This window comes from Galeopterus variegatus, unplaced genomic scaffold (genome assembly GCF_000696425.1).
Source record: "Galeopterus variegatus unplaced genomic scaffold, G_variegatus-3.0.2 Scaffold2221, whole genome shotgun sequence".
In the NCBI taxonomy this organism is placed as follows: domain Eukaryota; kingdom Metazoa; phylum Chordata; class Mammalia; order Dermoptera; family Cynocephalidae; genus Galeopterus; species Galeopterus variegatus.
The window spans coordinates 287,742-313,807 of record NW_007728332.1 but is presented as its reverse complement, the minus strand read 5'-3'; the positions used below and the strand labels follow the sequence as shown (position 1 = coordinate 313,807).

Here is a 26,066-nt window from a genome sequence, read left to right as displayed (position 1 = left end):
GTCAGTAAAAAAGACAAAAAGGAAAAAAAAAAAAAAGATTACTGTCCTTGTCCTTAACTCTTGTTTGACCAGGTATGTATTTGGTTTCTTGCTGATCATTCATATGTGAAGTTTTAACTGTGCCATCTGGATATTCCCTCTCTTGAACTGGTATGGAGTTCTCTTTGGCCATTATTAAACTCTGTGATTTTGTTGCCATCACTGTAATATTTAAAATAGAATTTAATCACTTAAAAAAGTATAAAACATACAACAGGAAAACTATTAAAATGGAGACCTTTGATTGTGGAGGTTATTTCTCAACCCCTCTTGGTCCTTCTTTCTATAAAATTACAAATTCTTTCTACAGTGTTTCTGCTTCAGGCTGATAGTTCCAGTTGTCAGATTAGCACTTATATGTACCCATGAAAAGCTTGTTTTAATAAATTTACTTTATTTTTTCACCACAAAATGCTTTTTTTTTTTCATGTGTTCAGCCTCTAAAAGAAATTGATCATTGTGTTAAACTCTGGCTACTTCAGTTTTGACCTTTCTTTTCACTAACTTGAAAACCATCTGGGTGCATGCTCTGTATCAGGTGGGGACGAGAGCTATATTCCTGGAAAGGGGCACAATCACACTTCAGATCTATTTCGAAGCAATGATACAAAAAAGCAGAATATGAAAAATAGTTAACACCAAGTTGATTTCTTGACATGGCTGTGGAACAGTCAAACTGAACCCCAAATATAGGTATGATGTGCCATTATAAATACAAGGCTGGCTAAAGGCTGACAGTCACCACTTCTGAACACAGGCAGGTGCTGGCACTGGGTGATTTTTTTCTATAAACTTAATGAGCCATCTCTGTGCCACGTTCAAGTGACTCAACACTGCTCACAGCTGCTCCTTGACGAGTGTAGTCCCTGCCCCCCCAAAGTGTATCACCTGAGAGCTTATCAGAAATGCACATTACTGGAGTGGGTCCCAGCAAGCTGTGTTTGTACAATCCAGGTGATTGTAATACACACTAACATTTGAGAACCACTGCTAAAAGTCAAAACTGCCAAAATAATCCTAAACAAACTAATAACATCTGGGATTTCCCTGGGTATAGATGAAGAAAGATTGGCCATGATTTAATACTTGTTGAAGCTGGATGTATGGGTACCTAGAGTTTTTCATATTATTTTCTCTACTTTTTGTTATAGAAATTTTCAAAATTAGAGTTAAAAAATTTGAAACATTTCTGAAATCATTTAAAGCACAATGTACACATAAGTTTTTCATCTAACTTTAGAACAAATTGCTATTTATTTAGTCGAGCACCAGATAAAGTTTCAAACCTTGTTAAGGGAAAAACACTATCATGGCCAGTTTCCACATTATCTGAATTAGTGTTTTTACTTTTTTTTTTTTTTTTGGCAATTTTCTGTCACTGGATTCAGGTTAATTAACCCATAACACGTTAGTTGTATGCAAGTCAATGGGTACTTAATTGTCACACTCTAGGAAAGGAGATGAAAACTGAAAATAGGCCACTGAATGTGGCAAACCTTCGCCCTAGTTTTAATGAAAATGGTGATAAGGGAGCTCTTTATCATGGATTGAAGAAGTGTCTAACTTCAAGAAATGTAACTCAGAAGAGCACAGAAAGAGGTTATTGATTTTAAAAAACGGGATCAAGGGCCGGCCCGGTGGCGCACTGCTACAGTGCGCCACTTGGGAGCGCGGCGGCGCTCTTGTGTTTTAAAAAGGTTACCATAAATATTTTTTAAAGGAAGGGAAGAATTCAATAAGGAGAGGGCAGAGCAAGTTTGTACCTACTTGTCCACTGGAGAAACGTAAGACTTCCAGTCCTTCCGGGCATGTGGCGTGAGTGGCCCCAGTATCTGCATAGGAGCGGATCTGTAAAGACGCAGAGGGAGCGTGTCTTTCCTGCAGAGGCGGTGCAGCCACCAGCAAAAGGCCCCCACGGGGACGTACCACTCTCTCATCTGGCACAACCTGCTTCGCGTCACCGCTGAAGGTGAGGGTGACAGTCTTCCCATCCACACCCACTTCCTTCCATGTTCTGTTGGGAAATGGAATAGAACGGCACCTGTTCTTGTAAACCTATTCCACCTTAAAAAAGCACAAGTTATCAATAGGTAGGATTTCCTCCTGATACCATGTGATTAAAATATGCTTACTTTGAGATTTTTTATACTAAAAAGTAAAACATTCTCTAAAAAGTAGAATAGATCCTTTATTTCATCAGGAGGTGCAAATTGGTGATTTTCTCATCTTCTCAGTCCTTTTCCATTTATTAACCATAATTCATCTAAAAAAGAAAACCTTTCCTCATCAGCAATGTTCCCCTGAAGTTGACTTTGTACAGGAGAGTTTCTGCTTCCTTTTGGCGGCTGTTCTTTGTCCTCACATTCCGCAAGGCCAGCAGTGAACTTTGGCCCTATCATTTGAATTAAAATGGATCAGACTAGGGAATTTGAAAAAGTGAATTTTCCATAAACCTGAGGGAAAATTCCCTCATCACCTCCCTCTACTCTATGTATGTCCCTTCCTTTTTCACTGGAATACTCAGCAAGGCGGTTTTCCCACCCAAAACTTTCCTATGAACAAAAAAACCCTACAGGATGGAGCTATGAGGGGGCCCCCAACCTGGGATAAATAGAAGAAAGGCTGCAGGAAAGGAAGGCCTAGAATGGACTGAGGCTTTTAAAAGGAGGTAAGGATTAGGCTGGCGGGTTGGCTCATAACACCAAGGTCAAAGGTTCAGATCCCTATGCCAGCCAGCCAGCCAGACACAAAAACAAAAAACAAAAGAAAACAAAAAGGTAAGGATTGCAAAGGCTTATGGGGTTCTGTTTGGAGCAAGAACGAAGTTTAGATAAAGAGACTGTCTTCCTTCTTTTGCTGCATCTCTAAACTGGAAATGGCAACCAAATGCATGTTGTGCACTGAGCACTTTCAGTGGAGTGCAGAGGTTCAAGCTCCAAGGCACTGAAGTTAAGCCACTTTCAACAGTCTTAAAGATCATATTTTAGAATGTTTCAGGTCTATTTTAATCCATGTTTATTTTTTATTTTATTTAACCTTTCCATCAGGATGGCAGATTACTCCCTGAATTTCTTTTTCTTCCTTCTATTTATATTTGGGATCTGAAAGTTCACTGATTCAAGTGGCTCCCTGGGCAAGGCAGCCTGTAAGGACAAGACATTTGAAGCAGCTAAAACTTGTTTCTAAAGCCAGATTCTAATGTTATGGGGTTCTGTGATTAGCACTGGTGTTATATATAAAATGTTTACAATGTTAATTAAAAAGTCTCCTTCATACATGGTCTAGAAAATTTAGTCAGTTAGCAAATCAATTTTAAGCCCAAGTAATCTGTCCAAATATACAAAAATAGAGATTTACTTGTCTCATCCAAATTGCCTAAATCATGAGGTGGTACAGACTTGGATCTGCAAGATGGATTGCCTGTTGGAATAAAATTGTCAGAGTTCGTTTTAATATTTAATTGAAAAATTTTAAATTTATTAGTATGGTCAAACATTTCCTTAGTCCATATCCTTCTTTTGTGAACTGTTGTCTTTTACCCATTAAGGGAGTCCTAGTAGTTTTCTTTAATAATTTATAGGAGTTCTCCATTGTATAAATTCAAATATTTATTCAGGCACTTAAGTTCTGGGTGACCATGAAAAACAAAGACAATATCTGTTCTCAGAGATTTTACAATTCAGAGGAAGAGAAGGGTACTCAAATAAGCTAAGAGATGGACCCAAAGGTATGCTGGAGACAGTGAAAAGGACTGTTCAGAAGCTAGGTGTGGAGACAGATAAAAGAGGCATTCAAGAATACATTAGAATTTGGCTTGACCAGATAACTGGGTACTTAATTAAAACCTAAGTGCTCTAGTGGCTGTGATCTAAACTTCTCAGATTATGAACAGTATGCCAATCATGTACTGTATCAGTAATACACACATTATAAAATAAGCATGCACACACCACCAACAACAACAAATTGAGGGGAATTTTTAAAAATATATTGAAGCTCTAACATTTTCTTCTTATATGCCAGTGAGTCAGTCATATTGTAAACACCCCCATCTTTGAAGCATTTCGAGCAAGTGCCAGAATCTGACATGTTAAAAAATATGATACTGGATGTTACAGGAAAATGACCTAGACCATAAGAATAGAGGCAGGAAGTCAGCCAGGAGGCTGCTGGACCTGCGTGAAGGCTGTGTGGCACCAACAGAGTCAGAAATATTTCCATTATACCACATAAAATCACTGATTCATAGGTCCCAAACCGCCAAGTGTGAGCAATTTCATACAGTTCAACATAAGTAATGGATTCAGAAATAGCAACATCAGGGGATGGCCGGTTAGCTCACTTGGGAAGGCGTGGTTCTGATAACACCGAGGTCAAGGGTTCAGATCCCCATACCGGCCAGCCCCCACCCCCCAAAAGTCAACATCAGAAGAATGAGTCCAGGGACTGACTGAAGTGGAGGGTAAGGATAAAAGAAAAAAGGAATCGGAGTACACAGAGGTTTGGCTTGAGAAAATGGGTAGATGGTGACAAAGCCCTAGGCATAGCAGGAGTGCTCTGTTTTGGATGTGATACAGGAAGAGCATCACCTTCCACTTCACTGGGTACCTGTGCAAAGCAAACTATACCCATGCATCATTTAACAGGAAACTCCTGAGAAATTTACCGTCAGGCGATTTCGTTGTGCAAACATCATAGAGCGTACCTACACAAACCTAGATGGTACAGCTACTGCACACCGAGGCTATGTGTGTAGACTGTTGCTTCTACGTGAGAAATGTGCTGCACTATGACGTTACTAGGTGGTAGAAATTTTTCGGATCCATTATAATCTTACAGGACCACTGTTGTATGTGTGGTCCGTCATTGACTGAAACATTATGTGGTGCATGGACTGTACTATTAGAACTATGTTACGTAAATCATTTCTAACCTTACAATCACCTCCAGAGAAAAGACTACTATTCTTACTTTATAGGTGAGAAAACCAAGGCTGAGAGATTTAATAACTTGCCAAAGTTGTCAACTAATAAAAGGCAGAAACACAATTATTACACACTTTGTATACATGTACCAAAATGTCACACTGTACCATGTAAATATGTACAATTATTGTGTGAATTAAAAATATATAATAAACACAAAATTTAAAAGGCAGAACCAGGATTCAAACTCATTATACTGTATAATTCTCTCAAGCTGATTATGAACTGACATTAACTTGGACTCTTATGTATCCACTTCTTGGGCAGAACAGGGAGCATGGCCTGACTCCTGGGCACAGGCTCACTGCCTGGAGGCTGCTGCACACAACTTACAGAACTCATGTGACACAGGAGTGGGGAAAAATAAAACTAGGTAACAAGCGGTGCTGAAATAGCTGGTCTAGATGCTGTAGGGGGTGTGTTTATGACCTCAAGATAGGGAAAGACTTAAGAAAAAGCACCATTTGTATAGGAAAAACTGAACTTCGGCTACATTAATATAAGAAGTTGGATTCGTCAAAAAGTACTGTGAAGAGTGAAAAGACAAGCCAGAATGGGAGAAGATATTTGTAATATATGTGGATTATGATGGGTAAAATACCTGAACCAGCTCTTTTGGAAAGAGGAAATCTTGATAGCTAATAAGCACAGGCAGTGTTCAGTGCATTTAGCAATCAGGAAAACGGAAATTAAAACTACAATGAGATACTATTACACCCTACCTGACTGGCAAAACCTTAAGTCTGACAATGCCAAGTACTGACAAGGTGTGTAGCAAAACAAGCACTTTCATCAATTTTGAGAGTGTTAAATCATTTTGGAAAATATTTTGGCAAAACTATTAGTGTTGAAGATATTCATACCAATTCCCCAGTCACTCCAGTCCTAGGTACATGCCTAGAGAAGTGAATGTGTACACACCAGAAAGATACAGGGATGTTCGTGGCATCATTGCTTAACATACCAGAACCTTAAAAAAGTGCATCTATCAACAGAATAGTATATTGTAATGTATTCAAAAGTGGAATCCTACCTTGCAGTGAAAATTAGTGAACTAGAGGCTACAGGTCTACAGGATTCAATCTCAAAAACAATGTTTAGTGAAAGATGACATAGGAATATAAATACAGTAAGATAAAGCTCAAAAACTAGTGAAATATTTTTTAGGGCTGCACTACAGGAGTTTATAAGGAAAAGTAATATCATGGAGGGGCAGTTCTGGAGTGCTGCTGGTCTGTTTCTTACCTAGGTTGTGATAAGCCAAGAAGCATTTGCTTTATAATTGTCAAATTGCATATGTTATATCCACTTTTCTAAATTTATTTCACACACACACAAAAAATCAATTTCAGGTAGATTAAAGACCAATATGTGAAAGCAAAAGTTTATAGAAGAAAACAGTATATTTATTTATGAACTGAGGATTGAGAAGAATTTCTTAAAGTCATAAAAAGCAAAAGCCATGAAAAATATTGATAAATTCAATTTTAAAAGGAAAAACATATATATATATAAAACACACGCCAAAAAGCTAAACCCAGATTGGGAGAAGATACTGGCAGTACTTGTAGCAAATAAAGGATTAGTATGCAGAATAATTAACTTCATTAAGGAGAAACACATATACCCCCAAATTTTAAATGGGCAAGGAAAATGAACAAGCAATTCACAAGTGTGGGAGCACATAGGCTTGATAAAGAACAGGGAGTGCACCAAGGGCAAAAGTCCCAAGGGCACTTATGCAGAACCTAAGTGCTGAAAACAGCACATGCTGGAAACAGCAAACAGTTTCTGCCAGATTAGATAAGAACATAAAGGTCATTTCTTAACCAGCTTCACTCCCTTTCCTTTGTTTCTCAAGATGTTTTTGAGATTGCCTCATAGCTGATTTCTTTTCAATCCTTTGATAAATGATTGATTAAGTTGTTTTTTTCTCTTGTATTACATTGTCTTTACAATAAAAGCTGAAGCAAATACCGACTCAGGGCTGTGCCTTGTTTCTCCCTTCTTCAGGGAGTTTTCTCACTGCGGACCCTTCAGGCTTCTCATTGCTCTTAATATTTGGGCTCTGAGTAATCTTTGTGTCTCTGTCATATGGTGAGAAGCTACACACAAGGAATCGCAGGTGTGCACTAAATGTAAGAAAAGATGCTCACACAGCCTTACCAGTGATCAGGAAAATGCATATTAAAACTACACTGAACCAACATTTCACATCTGACTGGCCAAAATTTTAAAGTCTGACCAGATCAATTGTTAGCAAATATAGAGAGCGTATTCTGCTGATTGTAAAAGACTGGTACAACCACCCTGCAGAGCAAAGGGAAAACCTCCTAAAGTTGCACAAGCCTGCCATGCCCAGCACCCTACTCTTTTTTTATATATTGGTTATGAGTATTCATGAGATAAAAAGCTGATTGTCACCCCTCATACCCATGATGTGAGGGCCAGATTCATACTGGCAGCATACCCTTTACCACAAGTTGCATTTATACCCTGTGTCCCCCACCCAATTATCCCCAACTTCTCTCCCCCTCCCCCTTACCCCCCCTCCACTTTGTAGCCCAAGGAATGTTCTCTGTCTCCACAAGTCCAACACACCACTGTGATCTTTCTTTCCTTCCTTCTTTCTCTCTTAGCTCCCACATATGAGTGAGTACATGTGGTATTTATCCCTCTGTGCTTTGCTTATTTCACTCAATGTAAGTTTCTCCAAGATCATCCATGTTGTTGCAAATGGGAGAATTTCATTCTTTTCTATGGCAGAGTAGTATTCCATGTCATGTTGTTGCAAATGGGAGAATTTCATTCTTTTCTATGGCAGAGTAGTATTCCATGCTGTATATATACCACAGTTTCCTTATCCAGTCATCCATCACTGTATATATACCACAGTTTCCTTATCCAGTTATCCATCAATGGGCATTTAGGTTGGTCCCATGTCTCGTCTATTGTAAACAGAGCTGCGATGAACATGGGAGTGCAGGTGTCCCTTTGACATGATGATTTCCAGTCCTCTGGGTATATACCCAGAAGTGGGATTGCTGAATCATATGGAAGATCTATCTGTAGTTGTTTAAGAAACCTCCATACTGTTTTCCATGGTGGTTGTACTAATTTACAGTCCCACCAACAGTGCAGGAGTGTTCCCTTATCTCCACACCCTCGCCATCATTTATTATTCACCGTCTTTTTGATTATAGCCAGTCTAACTAGAGTGAGGTGGTGTCTCAATGTGGTTTTAATTTGCATTTCCAGAACACTGAGTGATGTTGAGCATTATTTCATAGGTCTGTTGGCCATTTGTATGTCTTCCTTTGAAAAATGTCTATTCAGCTCCTTTGCCCATTTTTTAATTGGTTTTTTTTTTTTTTTTTTTACTGTATAATTGCTTGAGTTCCATGTATATTCTGGGTATTAATCCCTTGTCAGATGCATAGTTAGCAAAAATTTTCTCCTGTTCTGTAAGCTGTCTTTTCACTCTGTTGATTGTTACCTTTGCTGTGCAGAAACTTTTTAGTTTGATATAGTCCCTTTTGTTTATTTTTTCTTTTGCTGCTAGTGCTTTTGGGCTCTTGTTCATAAAGCTGTGCCCTGAACTAAATTCTGAAGTGTTTCACCTGTAATCTCCCATAGTAATTTTACAGTTCTGGTCTTATATCTAGGTCTTTAATCTGTTTCAAGTTGATTTTAGTGTATGGTGAGAGATGCATATCTAGTTTCATTCTTCTGCATATGGATATACAGTTTTCCCAGCACCACTTGTTGAAGAAACAATCTTTTCCCCAAGTTAGATTTTGGTTGCCTTTGTCTAATATCAGATGGCTATAAGCCTGAGGAGTGATTTCTGGGTTCTCTGTTCTACTCCACTGGTCTGAATGTCTATTTTTATACCAGTAACATGCTGTTTTGGTTACAACAGCTTTGTAGTGTAATTTGAAGTCAGGCAGAGTTATGCCTCCAGCTTTGTTTTTTTTGCTCAGGATTGCTTTGGCTATTTGGGGTTATGGCTGTAAGCCTGAGGAGTGATTTCTCAGTTCTCAATTCTACTCCACTGGTCTGAATGTCTATTTTTAGTACCAGTACCACGCTGTTTTGGTTACAATAGTTTTGTAGTATAATTTGAAGTCAGGTAGTGTTATGCCTCCCACTTAATTTTTTTGGCTCAGGATTGCTTTGGCTATTCAGGGTCTTTTGTTATTCCATATGAAGGGTAAGATTGTTTTTTCCATTTCTGTGAAGAATATCATTGGTATTTTGATGGGGATTGCATTGAATCTGTAGATTCCTTTGGGTAGTATATTTTCACAATGTTAATTCTTCCAATCCAAGAGCATGGAATATCTTTCCATCTTTTTGTGTCTTCTTTAATTTCTTTCAGAAGTGATTTGTAGTTCTCATTGTAGAGATCTTTTACCTCCTTGGTTAAATTGATCCCTAGGTATTTTATTTTTTTCATGACAATTGTAAATGAGTTTACTTTATTTCTCTGTTAGTTCATTATTTGAGTATATAAATACAACTGATTTGGGGGCATTTATTCTGTATCCTGCAATGTTACTGAAGTTATTAACCAGCTCTAGGAGTTTTTTGATAGAGTCTAGGTTTTTCTATATATAGCATCATATCATCTGCAAATAGGGAAAGTTTGACTTTGTCTTTTCCAGTCTGGATTCCCTTTATTTCTTTCTCCTGCCTCATTGCTCTGGCTAGTACCTCCAGTACTATGTTAAATAGAAGTGGTGAGAGTGGGCATCCTTGTCTTGTTCCTGTACTTAAAAGAAAGGCCCTCAGTTTCTCCCCATTCAGAATGATACTGGTGGTGGGCCTTGTCATAAATGGCTTTTATTGTGTTAAGATATTTTCTTTCTATACCTAATTTGTTGAGACCCCCTATCTTGAAGGGATGTTGAATTTTGTCAAATGCTTTTTCAGCATCTATTGAGATAATCATATGGTCTTTGTCCTTGAATTTGTTGATGTGATGTATCACATTTATTGACTTTCACAGGTTGAACAATCTTTGCATCCCTGGAATGAATCCCACTTGATCATAGTGTATAATTTTTTAAATATGTTCCAGCACCCTACTCTTGACGCATATCCTGGAGAGCCATGTACATAGTCAGGGCATGCCCTGTAGCCTATTCATTATCCTGCAAAATGGGAAACCGAGCGCCCATCAACAGTGTTCCTATTGTTCCACTCACTGTGGAAGTACAAAATCAACTGCAGTTTTTTTGTGTTAATGTGGGTAAGTCTTACAATATTGAGAGAAAAAAGCAAATTTCAGAAAGACATAATATGATATAATATTGATTTATGGACACAATGTAGGAAAAGAGTAAACAAGCATGGAATGCTGTCAGGGTAGAAATTAACTGGTGGAATAAGATAATGCACAAGGGCTTCAATTATATTAACAACGTTTTATTTCTTAAATTGGGTATAAATTCTCTATTCTTTATATTCTAAAATAGTTTAAGAAAAGCATCATGCAGCTTCTTACCTAGTGTTGGCAAATAATTTTTCTTGTATTTTTCTACCTGGGTTCCTGAAGAAATCTGACTTTTCTGAAATCAAACAGGTAGTTTCTATAGTATGAGAGAAAATTTTCAATACAAAATAAGTGTTAGTCTACATATTCGTACAGTGAGTGAAACTAACAGAACTCTGCTAGAGATCAGAAAGCTGTAGGTTTATATGTGGTGTTTTCCTTTATCACACAGGCCAAAGAAAAGTAGCTGTTATCTAGGGATGAACTATGTACACACACTCCTTTTGACACATATTCGTTCTTCATGTTAGGACACAGTAGGCTGCATAGCCTCCATGCAGTTCTCTGGCTATTACAGATCAGCAGAGGGTAGCACTGGCCTGAGCTCATGGTGCTCATGGACGGAGGCAGGGGGATCATGGTCACGCTCGCTGGGACACAGTGTGGCTGAGCCCAGCTCTCTCTGAGAACATGGCTCCCTTGCTTGTGCTCAGAGATCTCCCTGCCCTCCCTACCCCCGCCCCAGCCAGGAGATCACACTGCCCGCCCGCCCGGCCCCACTCCCTGCCGGGACATAGTACTTCTTTGCTCCTCAGTGGCCGGGCCTACTCCCTCTCCCCCTCCAGTCTGTACTCTGTCCCGCCTCCGCTATATACCCTGACAGGCCAACCCCAAAGCTATCAATACTGGCAGTTGTCAATAACCGCAAAAATCACTTTCAAAGCATTCCACTTACAAAGATCCAGAACGTGGGCATTCTATTAAGTAATAAGCCTGATCTCTTCAAAAAAGTTAAAGCCATTTAATAAAAAGCTCAAGTATTTATGGATGAGAAGCCATGATTTCTGCAATTATCTTCAAGTGATTCAGCAAAATGGTCACCGTGGTTGAATACAGGTGGGAGTTCAGGTGTTCACTGTACTATGCTTTCACCTGTTCTCTATTTTGGGAAGAAAGGAGAGAGCGGGCACCACTTTCTGTCTTTCCGACACATTCCTCGCATACCCATTGCCCTGACCCTGTGGGGGCCCTTCCCGCCCGCAGCTGCTGTTCTGTCACACGCCGCCCACCTCCACGCCCTTGGCTCGGTGGCATTCGCTTGCATGACCGCTCCTCTGCTAAAATACAGCTTTCTGCCACTCTACACCCAGAAAGCTGAACAAGAGAGAACCGCGGTGCACAGTTTGCACTTCAAACGTGCGGTCCCTAACCTCCAGGGCCCCGGTGCAGCCCAGGAACCATCCCCTTAGCCTGGTCGCTCAGGTGGTGACAGCACTGGCAGGGACCTCCCTGCCGGCAGCCCCCACACGCCCTGCACCTGCCAGCTCCGGGCCGGCGCGCCTCCTGCCTCGGGCTTCTGCCCACTGGCCGGCCCTGGCACACACAGCACCTGGGAGTTTCCACCGTAACCGACGCAAAGAGCGCGCCCTGCAGCCCCCGCCCCACCGCCTGCAAACCTCGTCCCCTGCGCAGGGACCCGACGGCCGCCTCGCCCTCACCCGGCTCTGCGGCAGCCCTGGCGCAGGGCCACTGTCCCCTCGAGGTGCGGCCTTCACGCCCCTCTGCCCGCTCCTGCGGAGGCTCGACCTGGCTCGTCCTGCGGGCCTGTCACCGCCCCCTCCCCCCGAGGCTGCCCAGATGGCCGCCCAAACTGCACCCCACCCCGACAGCGCCCCCCTGGCTTCTCCCGCCTCCCAAGTGTCACCATCTCACCCACCCGTTTTACTTATCCGTCCTATTTACAGTCTTTCTCCCCTACTAGAATATAAGTTCCACGAGGGCAAGGAACTGTGTTTTGTTCCTGGCTGTGCCCCGAGGCAGTGCCTGGCACCTCCTAATTACAGTCTTTCTCCCCTACTGGAATATAAGTTCCGTGAGGGCAAGGAACTTTGTGTCACTCCTGGCTGTGCCCGGGGCAGTGCCTGGCACCGCCTAATTACTAATATAGATGAATGAAAGAGCAATTACTTGATTAAAAAGGATCCTGTGCACGTGACTCTGCAAAGACTTCAGGAGACCTGTTTTGGCTGAGATGCGCTGCCTACGGTGGCATGCCTCCTTCACAAGACTTATAAAAACAGCCCTGCCCTTTAGCTCGGTTGGGTACAGGCAGTGTTATAACACCGAGGTCAAGGGTTGGGATCCCCCACCGGCCAGCGGCCAAAAAAAAAACAATTATAGAAATGAATTTAGGAAGTATCTCTATATAGCAATGCTTGAAAAACAATTTTTAATTGTGGTAAAATACACATCGCATAAACTTTACCATCTTAAGCACTTTTAAGTGTGCATTTTTAGGTGCATTCACACTGTGTGCAACCATCGCCACCATCCAGCCACAGAACGCTTTTCATCTTGCAAACCTGAAACTCTGCAGCCCATAAACACAACTCATTCGCCCCTCCCACCAGTCCCTGCACCCACCGTTCTGCTTCCCGTCTTTGTAAATTTGAGGCTCAAATATTTAACATCATCCCCTGAGCTGACAACACCAGCTGGCCTCCACACCTACCGCAGACTCCTCTTTTTTCACGGCAGTCACACACTGATCCATCCTGCGGCTGCTCTCAATGGCTTCTGCTTTCTTCCAGGCATCTAGTCGGAGTCTCTCCATCACTTTTGTCTCTTCCCAAAGGTCAGTGTTCTCTCTGACCAACATTTCTACCTGACTTCTCAGACAGCCGTGTGTACTTGACCATTTTGCTTCCTTTCATTTCCAATCTTCCTGTAAGTCTGCTATATGCTGTTTCAAAGCCTCTCAAAGAAAAAAAAAAAAAAACAATTGCTAGAATTAAAACAATGCAACAGAAGAAAAGAGATATATCAATAAAACAGAGTAGCTAGCCGGCAAAAACAGAAAAAAAGGGAAGGCTTCGTCGATAAATGACATTTCGAGAACACTGGATTTCTCCAGAGAGGGGAGTAGGGATCAGGTTAGAGACTCACCTCATCCCATCGACAAGATTAATTCCAGAAGTCAGGAGACAGAAGGAAGCAGACAGCACTGAGGAGTTGACTGCAACAACGCTGCCATGAGGTAGCAAAGGCCTAGCCTAAGACATGAAATGAAAGAGAAAGGTATCAATAGGAGGTATTTGGTGAGGAAAAAATTAACAGGCATTCATGAATAATTGGAGGAAGAGTTGAGATAAAGGGAAGAATATGATTCCAAAGTTGAAACTACCTGCCCTGATAACTGATTCTATTTGAAATTTGGAAAAAATTAACAGGCATTCATGAATAATTGGAGGAAGAGTTGAGATAAGGGGAAGAATATGATTCCAAAGTTGAAACTACCTGCCCTGATAACTGATTCTATTTGAAATTTATGATGAGAAATAGGTCTTAAGAAAAATGAGTCGCTTTAGATGGACTAAGAGAAGAAACTGCTGGAAGTGTCTAGAAACATGTGCAAGTGCAGAAATAGAAATCAAGACTGCCGTCAGAACTAAGACGAGACCAGCCACCTGCAGATCAGGTGTTATGGGAGCGACCAAGAGGAGAGGAAAGACAGAAGCAAGAACCATCTCCCCCGAAGCACGCTCCACTGGGAGTCAGGAGACGCAGGTGCAGCAGCGGAGGCAGGGATGTGCGAGAGCCCGCACGGCATCGCCCACAGCCCGGGCTGCAAACCTGCTGAACGAAGAGGCAGGTGCACAGGCCTGTGGCTCAGAGACCCGGCTGGCCCCAGCTGTCAGCAGTCGATGAAACCTTACACTCCATGAAAATGAGAGTGAAGCCACATGTGTCGGGAGGCTGGAAAACTCAGCATGAATTCCTGACTTGAGGAAGGTGTCACACTCCAGGTCTGTCACTTTAGCAGTTCTCGGTGCACCAGACGTTCAGAGCAGAGGAACTGGGCTCTTTGGGGCACAGTGGATGCCTGATCTAAGTTGTTGTTTTTTTTTTTTTTTTCAAAAGATGACCGGTAAGGGGATCTTAACCCTTGACTTGGTGTTGTCAGTACCACGCTCAACCAGTGAACGAACCGGCCATCCCTATATGGGATCCGAACCCGTGGCCTTGGTGTTATCAGCACCGCACTCTCCCAAGTGAGCCACGGGCCGGCCCGAAGTTTTTTTTTTTTTAAAGGCAAAAACCAGATGGTCTGAAATGACCAGCTGTTACCGGATGCAGGGACACTTTCAAAACTTTAAGGACGGTACTGAAGGACAAGGGCCTCCCACTAGCTGACACCTGTTGAATATCAAAAGGGAAATTTCATAATTTTTTAATTGAAACACAATTGATTATGCATATTTGTGAGGTAAAGATTTGAATATCAATACCTGTATATAATAAGTGATGATCAAATCAGAATAATTAGTATAATCATCTTTATAAATGTGATCATTCTTTGTGGCCCTTAACCCATTTCTTGCTAACCCCTCCCCCTGCCCCTTCCTATCTCTAGTAACCACAGTTCTGTTCTCTCCTTTTGAAAGTTCAACATATTATTGTGATTGTTGTTTCTTTCCTTCTTTCTTTCTTTCTTTTTTATTTATTTATTTTTTAGCTCCCACTTATGAGTGAGGACATATGGTATTTCTCTTTCTGTGCTTGGTTTATTTCACTTGATATAATTGTCTCCAAGTTCATTCATGTCGCTGTGAATAGCAGAACTTCACTCTTTCTTATGGCTGAGCAGCATTCCACTGTGTATATATACCATATTTTCTTTATCCAGTCATCTGCCAATGGACATTTAAGTTGGTTCCATATCTTGGCTGTTGTAAACAGAGCTTCAATAAACATGACAGTACAAGAATCCCTTCAATATGATGATTTCCACTCTTTTGAGTATATACCCAATAATGGGACTGCTGGTCATATGGCAGTCCTATCTGGAAATTTCATAATTAATTGAGTTTGTGAAAAGCTATGAATCAATAATGATGAGTGTAAATTCCAGGAGGATGGAAACGTCTTATTCATCACCAATTCCCAAGTGCTTAAAAGTGTCTAGTACATAAAGTATTCTCAATAAATTTGTAGGATGAAAAATACCCAAATAAGAGTTAATATATATATATATATATATTTCCTTTTTGTCTTTTTTTACTGACCGGTAACTGGATCGCAACCCTTGGTGTTGCACCCGCACCGCACTCAGCCAGTGAGCAGGAACCAGTCTCCACATGGGATCCAAACCCTCGGTGGGAGCACTGCAAGCGGCGCACTCTCCAGTGCACCACCAGGCCAGCCCAAGAGTTAATATTTTTAAAAATAACTATAATATAAAGAAACGTTATATATACCATCTCTTTTATTTTTTAATGATTTAACAATTAGAAGAGTATTAATAAATATAGGTTTGTTTCCTATTAAATAAGTATGTTTTTAAAGTATATATTTGCACAGTAGAAGTAGAAAGAAGGATAAATACAGGGAACTATGGATTGGAAGAATTAACATTGTGAAAATGTCCATACTACCCAGAGCAATCTACACATTTGATGCAATCCCCATCAAAATACCAATGACATTCTTCACAGAAATAGAAAAAACAATCCTAACATTCATATGGAACAACAAAAGACCCCAAATAGCTAAAGCAATCTTGAGTAAAGAAAAAGTAAAGCCATAGGCATCATACTAGCTGACTTCAAACAATACTACAAAGCTATAGTTACCAAAACAGCATGGTACTGGCATAAAAAAAGACACTCAGAACAATAGAACAGAACAGAGAACCCAGAAATTAACCCACATATTTACAGCCAACTTGTCTTTGGCAAAGGCACCAATAACATACATTGGAGAAAAGACTTTCTTTTCAATAAATTGTGCTGGGAAAACTGGATATCCACATGTAGAAAAATGGAACTAGACTCATACCTCTTGCCACATACCAAAATCAACTCAAATGGATTAAAAACTTAAATGTAAGACCTATTTGAAACTATATAACTCCTAAAGAAAACATAGGGGAAATACTTCAGGAAGTAGGACTGGACAAAGACTTTATGAATAAGACCCCAAAAGCACAGGCAACAAAAGGAAAAGTAAACAGTTGGGATTGTATCAAACTAAAAATCTTCTGCACAGCAATGGAAAAAGTTAACAGAGTGAAAATACAACCTACAAAATGGGAGAAAATATTTGCAAACTACACATCTGACAAGGGATTAAACAACATAACAAGGAGCTCAAACAACTTAGTGAAAAAACAAGTAACCTGATTTAAATATGGCCAAAGGAACTGAAGAAGCATTTCTCAAAGGCAAATATACAAATGGCCAACAGACACAAGAAAAAATGTTCAATTTCACTTAAGCATCAGAGAAATTCAAATCAAAACCACATTGGGATATCATCTCACCCCTGTTAGACTGGCTATTATCAAAAAGACAGAACATAACAAATGCTGGCAAGGATGCAGAGAAAGGGAAATCCTACTCCTACAATGTCAGTGGGACTTCAAATTAGCACAACCATTATGGAAAACAGTATGGAGTTTACCCAAACAACCACAGATACAAATGCCTTATGATCCAGCAATCCCACTGCTGGGTATATACCCAAAGGAATGGAAATCATCATGTCAAAGAGATACCTGCACTCCCATGTTTATGCAGCTATTTTTACAACAGCCAAGAGTTGAAACCAACCTAAATATTCCTTGACAGATGACTACAAAGAAAAATGTGGTATATTTATACAATGTGTAGTGGATTGAATTATGTCCCCCCAAAATTCACTGAAGCTTGAATTGTGTCCCCCAAGTTTTATGTATTAGAAACTTAGCCTCCATTGTGACTGTTAAAAGGGTAGGAAATCCTATTATGGTAATTGAAAGGTGGAGCCTTAAGGAGGTGATTGGATTGTAGGACCCTGCAGCAGTGAATGGATTAAAAATGGTGGTTGGGGTGTGGTTCTGAGGGCTTTAAAAGAAGAGGAGAGTCTGTCTTTCTCTCTGCTCTCTCTGCTTCCACCATCTTGCAATGTGAGACCCCTGGGTCACTGCTGCCACCACAAGATGGTCTTTGGACTTCCCAGCCTCAGAAACTGTAAGCAATAAATTTCACTTTCTTTGTAAATCACCCAGCTCAGTGAACTGTGTTATAAGCAACAAAAACAAACTAATACAGACTACTTTACCATAAAAAAGAATGAAATTCTGCCATTCACAGCAACATGGATGAACTTAGAGAAAATCACGTTAAGTGAAATAAGCCAGGCACAGAAAGAGAAATACCACATGGCCTCACTCATAAGTGGGAGCTTAAAAAAAATAAAAAATAAATAACGAAAAGAGAAAGAAAGATACAACAATCACAATAATATGTTGAACTTCAAAAGGAGAGAGTAGAACCGAGGTTTTCAGAGGTGGGAAAGGGGAAGGAGAGGGGTTGAGTGAGAAATTGGTAAAGGGTCACACGGAGTGATTACATTACCTGATGAGGAATATACTAATTCTCCTCACTGGATCCCCACATACTGTATACAGGTATTGATATTCAGCCATGTGCTCTACAAATCAATTATGTTTCAATTAAAAAAAATAAGTCAGTGGTTGCTAGTGATTGGAGAGAGGGAGGAATGACTACGCAGAGCACAGAGGATTTTTAGGACAGTGAAACTGTTCTGTATGATACTGCATTGGTGAATACATGTCAATATACATTTGTCACAACCCAGAGAATGTATAATACCGAAAGCGACCCCAGTGTAAGCTGTGGACTTTGGGTGATGATAATGTGTCAGTGCAGGTTCATTGACTTTAGCAAATATACAACTCTGGAGCAAGATGCTGATATCAGGGAGGTCGTGCATGTGTGGGGACAAGGAGTATACTGGAACTCTTTGTCCTTTCCAGTCACTTTTTCTGCAAACCTAAAACTGCTCTAAAATAAAATTTTAAAATAATAATAATAATAATTTTGAACGCACTGGCCAGCCTCTCCCTGTTCCCACCACCCCCACACCCCAGTCTCTGGTAACCATTGTTCTATTCTCTGCCTCTGTAATATCAACTTTTTTCCCTTAGATTCCACATATGAGTGAGATTGGTATTTCTCCTTCTGTTCCTGGCTTACTTCACTTAATATAATGCCCTCCAAGTCCATCCACGTTGCCCCAAATGACAGAATTTCATTCTTTTCTATGGCTGAACAGTATTCCATTGTGTATATGTACCACATTTTTTTATCCATTCATCTGTTGTTGGGCACTTAGGTTGATTCCATATCTTGGATATTGTGAATAGTGATCCAGTAAACATGGGAGTGCAGATATCTCTTCAACCTACTGACTTCATTTCCTTTAGGGATATACCCAGTAGTGGGATTGCCGGATCAAATGGTAGCTCTATTTATAATTTTTTTAGAGGTCTCCATACTATTTTCCATAATGGCTGTACTAGTTTACACTCCCACCAACAGTGTGCAAGTGTTCCTTTTTCTCCACATCCTCGCCAACACTTGTTTTCTTCTGTCTTTTGGTAATAGCCATTCTAGTTTGAGTGAGGTGGTATCTCGTTGTTGTGATCTGCATTTCTCTGGTGATTAGTGATTTGACCATTTATTCATATGTTCGTTGGCCATTTGCATGTCTTCTTTTCAAAAGTTGTCCATTAAGATTCTTTGCCCATTTCTTAATTGGGTTATTTCCTTTTTTTTTTTTTTTTTTTGCTGTTGAGTTATTTAAGTTCCTCGTGTATTTTTGGTATTAACCTCTTGTCAGATGCATAGTTTGTAAATATTTCCTCCCATTCTGTAGGTTGTCTCTTCACTTTGTTAAGTTTCCTTTGATGTGCAAAAGAGTTTTAGTCTGATGTAATTTGCTTGTCTATTTTTGCTTTTATTGTTTGTGCTTTTGAGGTATTGTTTAAAAAATCCTTGCCCAGCCCTGTGTCATGGATCATTTCCCATATGTTTTCTTCTACTTGTTACATAGTTTCAGGTCTTACATTTATATATTTAACCCATTTTGAATGGATTTTGTACATGGTGAGAGGTAGGGATCTAATGTCATTCTTCTGCATGTGGATATCCAGTTTTCCCAACACCATTTACTGAAGAGACTGTCTTTCCCCCAATACATATTCTTGGCACCTTTGCAAAGATCAGTTGGCTGTAGATGTGTGAGTTTATTTCTGGGCTCTTTATTCTGTTCCATGGTCTCCAAGTCTGTTTTTATGCCACTACCATGCTGTTTTGGTTACTATAGCTTTGTAGTATAATTTGAAATCAGGTAGTGTGATACCTCCAGCTTTGGTTTTTTTTTTTTTTTTCAGGACTTCTTTGGCTATTCAGGGTCTTTTTTGGTTCTATATGAATCTTAGGATTTTTGTTTGTTTCAGTGAAGAATGTCATTCATTTTTTGACAGGGATTGCATTAAATCTGTAGATTGCTTTGGGTAGAATAGCCATTTTAACTATATTAATTCTTCCAATACATGAACATGGAATATCTTTCCATTTATTTATGTCCTCTTCAATTTATTTCTACAAAATTTTATAGTTTTCATGGTAGAGATCTTTTACCTCCTTGGTTAAATTTATTTCTAGGTATTTAATTTTTTGTTGTTTTTTGTTATAGTAAAATGAATTGTTTTCCTGATTTCTTTTTGACATAGTTTGCTATTAGGATATAGAAGTGCTACTGAATTTTGTGTGTTGTTTTTGTATCCTGCAACTTTACTAAGTTTGTGTATTAGTTCTAACAGTTTTTTGGTGAAGTCTTTAGGGTTTGACTTCCTCTTTTACAATTTGGATGCCTTTTATTTCTTTCTCTTGTCTAATTGCTCTGGCTAGGACTTCTAGTACTATGTTAAATAGAAATGTGAAAGTGGGCATCCTTGTAATGTTCCTGAGCTAAGACGAAAAGCTTTGAGCTTTTCCCCATTCAGTATGATGTAAGCTGTGGGTTTCTCATATAAGAATTTTATTGTATTCAGGTACATACCTTCTACACCTAATTTGTGAAGAGTTTTTATCATGAAGCAGTGTTGAATTTTGTCAAATGCTTTTTCTGCATCAATTGAAATGATTGTATGCTTTTTGTCTTTCTGTTAATATGGTGTATTACATTTATAGATTTGCATATGCATCCCTGGGATAAATCTCAATTGACCATAGTGAATGATCTTCTAAATATGCTGCTGGATTTGCCTTGCTAGTATCTTGTTGAGAATTTTTGCATCTATTTTTCATCAGGGACAGTGACCTATAATTTTCTTTTGGTTGTGTCCTTCTCCAATTTTGGAAACACAGTAACACTGGCCTCATAAAATGAGTTGGGAACTATTCCTCCCTCCTCAATTTTCTGGAATAATTTGAAGCGAATAGTTCTCCTTTAAATGTTTGGTAGAATTCAGCAATGAAGCCATCAGGTCCCGGGCTTTTTAAAAATGGAAGACATTGTATTAATAGTTCAATTTCCTCACTTGCTATTGATCTGTGCAGATTTTCTATTTTTTTCATAATTTAATGTTGGTAGATTTTATTTGTCCAGGAATTTATCCATTTCTCTGTTTTATCAAATTTGTTGTTCATGATAGACTCTTATGATCCTTCATATTTCCGTGGCATCAGTTGTAATATCTCCTCTTTCATTTCTGATTTTATGTATTTGAATCTTCTTTCTTTTTTTCTTGATTAGTCTGGCTTAAAGTTTGTCAATTTTGTTTATCTTTTCAAAAAAACAACTCTTTATTTTGTCAATCTTTTCAATTGTTTTTGCAGTCTCTGCTTTATTTATTTGTGCTCACAGCTGTATTATTTCTTAACTTTTGCCAATTTGGGGTTTAGTTTGTTGCAGTCTTTCTAGTGCCTTTAGGTGCAATGGTAGGTTGTTTATTAGAAATCTCTCTTCGTTTTTGATGCAGGCATTTATTGCTATAAACATTCCTCTTAGAATTTTTTTTGCCATGTCCCACAGATTTTGGTATGATGTGTCTCCACTCTCATTTATCTCAAGGAAACTTTTTTTTGTGTGTGTGTGTCTGGCAACAGACCGCAACCCTCAGTGTCGCGCCCGTACCGGACCGGGACCGGCAACGGGATCGCAACCCTCAGTGCCGCGCCCGCCCCTCGCTCAGCCAGTGAGCGGGAACCGGTCTGTATGTGGGATCCGAACCCTCAGCGGGAGTGCCGCCACGCTCCCAAGCGGCGCACTGTAGCAGTGCGCCACCGGGCCGGCCTCAAGGAAACTTTTAATTCCCCTTTAAATTTCTTCATTGACCCATTGGTTGTTTAGGAGCATGTTGTTTAAATTCCATGTATTTGTATAGTTTATCAAGTTTTTATTGTTGATTTCTAGTTTTACACCATTGTGGTCAGAAAAGATACTTGATATGATCACTATCTTTTTAAATTTGTGCAGAATTGATTTGTGGCCTAATATATAATCTATCCTAGACAATATTCCATGTGTATCTGAGAAAAATGTGTATCTGCCCCTGTTGGATGGAATGTTCTGTAAATGTCCATAAGATCCATTTGGTCTATGGTGCAGTTTAAGTCAGATGTTTCTCTCTTTATTTTGATCTGTCTATTGTTGAAAGTGGGTTGTTGAAGTCCCCTACTATTATTGAATTGCCAGTCTCTCCCATTAGGTCTGTGTTTGCTTCATATATCTGGTTGCTCCAATGTTGGGTGCATATATATTAACAATTTTTTTTTTGTCCTTTTTGAGACCAGCCGCACCGTGCTCAGCCAGTGAGCACACTGGCCATCCCTATATAGGGTCCGAACCCGCGGCAGGAGCACTGCTGCACTCCCAGCACCGCACTCTCCTGAGTGCGCCACGGGCTCGGCCCTATATTAACAATTTTATTATATCCTCTTGTCATCCTTTGATCCCCTTATCATTATATAAAGACCTTCTTTGTCTCTTTTTATAGTTTTTGGTTTAAAATATATTTTATCTGATATAAGTATGGCTATGCATGCTCACTTTTGGTTTTTCTTTGCATGGATTGTCTTTATCCCACCCTTCATTTTCAGTCTATATTTATCCTTAATAGTTAGGTGACTCTCTTACAGGCAGCATATCATTGGGTCTTGTGTTTTTTAATCCATTCAACAACTTCGTATCTTTTAATTGGAAAATTTAATCCATTTACATTCAAGGTTACTACTGATATGTGAGAACTTATTCCTGCCATTTGATTAATTGTTTTCTGGTTGTTTAATAGGTCCCTAGTTTCTTTCTTTTTCTCTTGTTATTTAACTATGTGGATTGGTGGTTTTCTGTGGTACTAAGCTTTGTTTTCCTTATCTTTCATTTCTGTATCTGCTGTAATTTCCTTTTTGTGGTTATCTTGGGACTAACATAAAGAGTCTTGTAGTTATAATAGCTGTCTTAAGCTGATAACAACTTAACTTTGGTCATAGGAAAATACTCCAGCACCTCCCATTTATATTTTTGTTGTCTTAATTTATTTTTGTATCTGTTATACATTCCTTAACCAGTAGTTGTAGCTTTTATTGTTTTTTTTTACCATTTTGACTCACAGTAATTACATTTTTTAAAAAGTGTCTTTCTCAGAGAAACATACTGAATACTTACAGGTGAAATGACCAGGTGTCTGGGATTTCATTTATAACATTCCAGAATAAAAGACAAAAAAAGTGTGGAGACAAAAGAGAAAGAGGTGAAATTAGAAAGACAAAATGATCACTGGTGAAGTATGGGAATGCATTACATTATAAATGCTTCTTTAATAAAAAAGAATTATAAAAACTGATGTGAACTGGGTGGCCAGGGCATGGGTGAGATGAAGAGATTTCACTATCTATCTGTTCATACCTTTTGAATGGGAATATATTTGTATTACCTATTGAAATACAGTTTTTAATAGATTGTCTAAGTCTAACATTAGGTTTAATAAACTGAGCATTAACCAAAAATAATGACATGTGCTTCTCTCCACAAAAAATAAATAAGGAGAATTAAAGACCTTGAGCAACACTGTACACAATAACTTAAGCTGTAGGTATGCAGATGAGGTTTTCAAGGATGATGTACAATTGATATGGAAAAGGAAGAAAGTGAAGGATGGAACTCAAAAATACTCATGTTTAAAAATATGGAAAGTGGAAGATGAGTTTACATTTTATGCTAGAGGCTATGGACAGCCACTTAAAATTTTTCTTTTGGTTCAAGGATGATGTACAATTGATATGGAAAAGGAAGAAAGTGAAGGATGGAACTCAAAAATACTCATGTTTAAAAATATGGAAAATGGAAGATGAGTTTACATTTTATGCTAGAGGCTATGGACAGCCACTTAAAATTTTTCTTTTGATAAGTTGAAGTTTTAACTTTGAGGAAGCCCAATATATACATTTTTTCTTTTATTGTAAGTTGTATATTGTCTAAGAATTCTTTGCATATGCCAATGTCATGAATATATTCACCTATTTTTTGTTCTAGAAGGCTTATATTTTAGCAAGAAATGCATTTGTTCTTTCTAACTGCTAAATTCTTCTGATCATGTCCATTTCTAGCTCTGAAATGAACAGAACTGATAATTTGGCCTATCAGCTTATAAGTTTTATAATCAAACACCCAGTTGGTGTATCAGCCTTAAATTATTGCAAATGAACAGAACTAACAGTATTTGATGTATGGTGGGTCAAAAAGATTAACACAACATTACACTGCTAAATTTCCAACTCATAGCTTATTAATTCATCCATGTAATTATCATGGTCTTTTCTGGGACACTTTAGTAAGCCTTTATTAGTAATAAGAATTGGTATATCCTACTCTTTAGAAGTCAGACTATAAAAAATATTCCTGATGCAGTGTCTTGAACAGATTATTTGTGAAGTGAATGAGTAATGGATTGATACCCAGTTTCTTTTTGACAGATCAAATAACTCTAATGAGATTCTTACAAGATATCACCTTTACTAATTTACATAAGCACAATGTAAAGAACCAGCACAGTATTTCTTCACATTATTTTTTATCTGGAAAAGTTCTCGCAGCTGTAGTATACTTTTCAAAAATATTACATCCCTTTTGTAGCTTCCTCATTTCTTCCTTTTAAAATTTTTCTATTCGAGCCAGTTCTTTCGCTTTCTGTTGTTCAAAGTCTGCAATTTCTTTCCTAAAGTTGCCAAACCATGTTATCACCTAAGGGGACCATCTCTATATAGTAACCCATGTGTGGCACCAAAATGGAACCCATTCAGAGCCCCTCCAGTGGGACAAACAGGCTCGGTATCAGCCCTCCCTGCCTCAGAGGGACCACAGGTTATGCTTCAGTGACAGGAGTGCGGAGCAGTGGTGGGGAGGAGAGGAGCCAAGCACAGGGAGGTCCTGGCGTCCCCTGCAGTGCTTCCATCTCATGCTCTCGGTGAACACAGCACGTGCTGGGCACCCACGAGCTCCCCGTCCAGGGGAGAGGCAGGCACCTAACCTGTCCCTAAGCAGTGATGGGGAGAGTGTTGGATGGAAGTGAAGACAGGGCGGTGGAGCTCAGACAGACGCAGTTCTTAGAGTCTGCTTGGCGAGGGGCCCAGGAGGCTTCTCAGAGACATGCACATGGGGGCCAGCAGGCAGCACCTTCCAGTCTCCCGCTGGCTGCCCCTGGCAGAGGAAGCACCTTTCTGGAGAAGCAGAGAGCAGAGCCTTTGCCGCCCTGCCCTTCTCCCTGACAGGGATGGCATCCGGGCCCTGGGCGGGCCACACCACATCCTGGGTGATGCAGACCCCCTGAGAAGCCACTCGCTGGCCCTGGGCTCCCAGCCCAGCCTCCTGCAGCCTGCAGCCTCCCCCCAGGATGAGGGCCCAGAACCCTGGTGGGACGCGCCCTAGGAGGCTCCCTCCACAGGCTACTTCTGTCAAGTCGCTGCTGCCTCTGCAGTGTGCCCCCCAGGCCGCCAGGGCTTCCAGGGCAAGAGGGAGTCACCACACCCCCTCAGCTGCTCCTGCTCCGCAGGTCAGTTCCGACCCTGCCTTCTGCTTGCACAAGGGGAGGAGTGGCTTTGACTCCAACTTCGCTGCCGAGGGCTTCTCAAAGGCTGGCAGAGGCTGATGTTATGGTGCTGACTGTGGGCTGGTGGCATGTCCAGGCCCTGGTGAGGGGTGAGCCCCAGGAGAGCCTCTCCCAGGGCTGCAGCCAGGGTCCCTCAGGCCCCAGCTCTGGGAGCTCCCCGCTCTCCGGGCTCGGCTGGATGAAGCAGGACCTGGACAGGGAGGAAAGGCAGCCTCCCTATTCAACGCAGGGCTTTAGTAGAGACAGACGGATGACGCTCTGGGAGCCAGTGGAGCTGAGGAGTAGAGAAAACAAAATGAACAGCTTTAAAGTGAGGCACGGGAGTTCTGACGGACATGGAGGCCCTTTCTGGGAGCGGTGAGGAGCCCGGGCTCCGAGAATGCCAGGCCGGGCATGTCCCAGCTCTGCGGCCTACGGGCTGTGACAGCCTCGAGCTCCTCAGCCTCCCCGGGCTCAGCTGAACGACGGTGCTGCCTGCGAAGGCTGCCGTGGGGTCACATGTGACGATCCGTGTCAAGGGCCTCTGGCTGCGGCCCGCACATGCTGCGGGTTCATAAAGGGCTGCTGTCACCTTCACACTCACAGTCGC

The 26,066-nt window shown here is 40.4% G+C and overlaps 1 pseudogene; it reads right to left on the bottom strand.

The window, feature by feature from the left end:
- Positions 1-1,806: 1,806 nt before the first annotated feature.
- Positions 1,807-24,513, bottom strand: LOC103597157 (annotated as a pseudogene).
- Positions 24,514-26,066: the final 1,553 nt, after the last annotated feature.